This window comes from Meleagris gallopavo, chromosome 28 (assembly GCF_000146605.3).
Source record: "Meleagris gallopavo isolate NT-WF06-2002-E0010 breed Aviagen turkey brand Nicholas breeding stock chromosome 28, Turkey_5.1, whole genome shotgun sequence".
Lineage (NCBI taxonomy): Eukaryota > Metazoa > Chordata > Aves > Galliformes > Phasianidae > Meleagris > Meleagris gallopavo.
In genome coordinates this window covers 4522166-4526287 of record NC_015038.2, presented here as the reverse complement: position 1 = coordinate 4526287, position 4122 = coordinate 4522166, and the positions used below count along the sequence as shown (strand labels likewise).

General features: G+C 39.4%; 1 long non-coding RNA gene across 1 annotated transcript; it reads left to right on the top strand.

Moving 5' to 3' along the window:
* Positions 1-51: 51 nt before the first annotated feature.
* Positions 52-3668, top strand: LOC116217477. Its single transcript, XR_004162076.1, has 2 exons — positions 52-1914; positions 2300-3668. It is a non-coding gene; the product is annotated as an uncharacterized LOC116217477 (long non-coding RNA).
* The last annotated feature ends 454 nt before the right edge of the window (positions 3669-4122 follow it).

Sequence of the window (4122 nt, the reverse complement as noted above, 5' to 3'; positions counted from 1 at the left end):
ATGGACGGGGCATCCACAGCCTCTCTGGGCGGCTGTTCCAGCACCTCACCACTCTCACAGTAAAAACTTCCCCTGAATGGCTTTGTTTTCACTGAAGAGGAGCACATCAGAGGTGTTACTGTTACTGTTGAGTAATTGTAACAAAGGGAAAAGAGCCTCCGAAATCCCTGTAAGCTGAGGCGTGTTGAGGGCTTAATAAATGATCACTTCCAAATGCTTTTAAATCCAGATAGGCGGTACAACAGTCTAACATACATGTGTAACTCTACGTGTGATATAGAGTGTTTTCAGGAGGCCAAGGAGTGACTGCTGATAACTGTTTCTTGGTTTACATTTAGATACCTGATAATGCAATAATGTAGGCTATGTGATTAAAGGTTATTAAGTTAGGTATTTATCGCGTAAACATGCATTTATAATGCATTTATAATGCATGTTTATGCGATGAGAACATAGCAGGCTGGCTCAACAAGATCTCATATCTTGTGGGTTTTTTGTTTAACTCTGTTTTGTGCTGATTAGGGGTCTTCCATTGCTTGCTTAGGTGCACAGATTGCTTTGTTGATGAAGATTTATAATTTGGACAAAACTTCTAACGTTCCCTATCACTGTTTTTGCTTCATTGTAATGACACAGGAATACAAAGCTGGAAAGACTTTGGAGAAACCTCTTCTACCATGGTGGGATATACCTAGACTACTTAAACGCTAAGGCAAAATCTTCTGTACTTCAAACTAAGTTTATGAATTCTTTCATACTTATAACTTTGGAGAATAGTCACCACCTTTTAATATCTTTTGATATTTGACATTCTTGTTTAACCATCTTTCTGTTTGGCGGACACATCATTCTCAGATGATGTGAAGTTGTTCCTCCAGCTCTCTAGGTACTCTAATCTGTTTACATATTCTCTCAATATTGGAATTCAAAACTGGGTTCTCTTCTCAGGTGGTACATCTGTCTTCCAGAGGCAGGGCAGAGTAATTGTGGGCATTTATTGAGAGGAAACCACACCCTATAATGTTATGATGTTTCTCACAGTGCCTTGTGATATCATATTATGTTGTATTAAATGCTTCAGAGGCTTCCAAATCCTTGTTTTATTACTCTTTGGGAATGGCTGATACGTTTGTGTTCACATGCATGAGTTCCTCCCTACGAATGTTATTTTGGAAATTGAATGTTCTTCAGATAAGAACTAACGCTGTGTTACTGGAATAGTTCTGTGTGAATTATACACTTATTTCTGAGCTTAGAAAAGAAAAAAAAGGCAACTACTAAAGGACTGGGAGTATTTCTAGACAGACTCTGTTGGAAACTAATGCAGGAGATTCCAGTCTTCTTCGTTTTTCAGTGGTTTTGTTTTTGGTTTGATTGTTTTATTCAGTCTTAAAGTTTGACTTGCATTTGTGTCAGATGTTCTCATAAATTCAGTCAAGCTTTTCTAGCAAAGCAGTGTAGAAATTGCTGTATGCTAACTGTATTCACTTGAGCAGGAATCTGTTCTCTTAGTCCTTGTCATACTGAAAATGATTTCCATGTGTGTGAAGGTGCAGCACTGACTGTTCTGCTCACTGTTTTCATTGATGACTGATGATAGTGGACAATAAGGTACATGATGCTATCTTAAAATATTGCAGAAGCAGGGAGGATTCCAAGTGGTTGGGAGAAAAATATTAAAATTCAAAATAGGAAAGTAGTCCAGAACTAATAAAATGAAAGTAAATGAATCATAAGAAATATATTACTACTGCTTTTGCCTGAATGTATTGACTGTGGGTTTTTTTCCATGTCTTTCAGGAAATTGAAGGTCAAATAGATAGAATATGTGAGATGGGTGAAGTGATGAGAAAAGCTATACAGGTTGATGAGGATCAGTTTTTTAAGGTTCAGGAGAAACTAGCTCAGCTGGAGGTAAGAGCCCATGTCATTGATAAGGACAGATCAAGCTTTTGGAGGCTCTAGACTTGCTCTAGAGTTTGATTGTGTGTGTCAGGTATTTAATAACAATAAAAAATGGGGATGGTGAGAGAGGTTGGGAGGCAAGGAATGTTTTCTGTTTATTTTCAAATTCTTGGTATTTCTATCATTGTAATAATAAAGCCAAAAGTAAAAGGTGTACTTTAAACGGTCTGATTCACCTCTTGCTAACACTGCATTAATGATTGAGCTATAAAATTAAAGTTCTATTAGGCTATGAAGGAACGGGGCTACTTAATTAAAGGTCTGTAATTTTGTGAATTAGCTCATCTCTGTTTCAGCCAAAATATTGATTTTATTTGTTTATTTATTTTTGCAGCTTGAAAACAAAGAGCTACGTGAACTATTGTCAATCAGCAGAGAATCTTTTGAGGTCGGGAGAGAAGATATGCGTGACAGTGAAGCTTAGGTCACAAAATATCCAAATCTTGACTTCAGAGACTGTTATGAAGCCACCCAACAAGGATGATCTGTAACTTGTTCTTTCAGGTGTTTCACGTTTGTTTTATCTATCCAAATGTCCGGCCTGTTTTCTCTGTTGTTCTGAAATCACATGCTCCTGATAACAAAGGCTTGCATTGCTGCTCTGTCATAAATTGCAGCGTACAAATGTCTAACAGTGAAGTATTTTTGGTGCATACTCTTCTGCGGCAGTTTGTCTCATGAATGTTATTTCTGATAAGCTTTAGTCAGTAATTCCAACTGTGCAGATGTCACTTAAAACTGCCTCATCAGTATCTGGCAAACATAATGCAGATTCTGGTTATTTTATGTGCTGGAAGGAATAAGATAATTTGAAAACTACATTATAAATAATAGGTTCACATCTTGCTTTGCCTGCACAGATTGGGCACGTGGAGCTTTTGCTTTGCTTTGAAGACCCAACACTCAGCATTTGGTAACATTCATACTTGAAAAACTGCTAAGAGGCAGAATATCAGATGGCCAACAGAGCACTTTAATTACTAACTTATATCAGGAGTATAGTTTGCCTTGATTTAGAGAAGACCAGTGAGAATGACCCTTCCTCACACATCAGCATGTTTTCTTTTTATTGCAGATCTGAGGCTTTTTTTTGCTGTAGGCAGACCTGTTCTTTCTTTACCTGTGCTTTGAGGTGTATGGATGCTGATCTGAAAGCAGTATGCTCACGTCAAGGTAATTTATATTACAGAGAATACAGTGCTTTCAGATCAAAGCTGTTTGGCCTCCCACCACTTTGAATTTCAGGAAGGGTGAGGTGTGCCTCAAACTAAACCAAAACCAACCACATGGACAGGTTTTTAATGTCACATTGCAGGTAAGTCTAGTGACAGATGTTAGTTATTGCAAAATCCTATATTGGGTGAAATTGAAGTTGCAGCGTAGTAGGATTTTATCAATATTGTGATGCTTTCAGTGGCATTTTAATGGTGTTTTTTTGGTCTTTCTTGCCAGCGATCAAGAAAATACTTCAGTAACAGTAAACATCTAATTGTCAATATTATGTTTTTTATGCTGTTTTTATCTGTGCAAGAATTTTGATAGATACAGAAGGCAATTTAGATCTTATTATGAGACAATTTGGAATATGCAGAAAAAAAGTGTTTAGTTGATAGAACGGGATTCCTGTTCAGGAACACTGTACAAAATTCTTTCCTATAATATTTTAAGAGGGAATTATAATAAAAACAAAACTGCAGGCACCATTTCCTCGGTTGTATTCTGTTCTGTAAAGCTTGGCAGTGATGCAGACTGTGCTGTCTGTACCCAGCTGCTGCATCCTGCTCTCCTTTCACTTCATTGCTTCAATCAAAAACGGTGTGTTTGAGCTCTTTGCCATCAGCACGGCCTGAAATGGTGTGGCGGTGTGTTTTTACCTCAATTACCCAGTGCAGGTAACGTTCCTAGAAGGAGGAGGATTGCTGACTTATCGCTAGAATCCAGTCAGCAGTCGCCACCACCACCATCTCCCGGTTATTCGGTGGGGAAGCAGCCAGGCAGCCCGCTTAGCGCTGCCGCAGCTCCGTGCCCAGCACAGAGTCCAGGAGGGAAGAGAGGCGGACCGGCAAAGCCGCCGTCAGCTCTCCGCCCAGCCGCGGTGCCTCCACACCGCTTCCAACCCGTCCCACGCGGAGCCCGGCCGGGCGCGACGCATGCGCG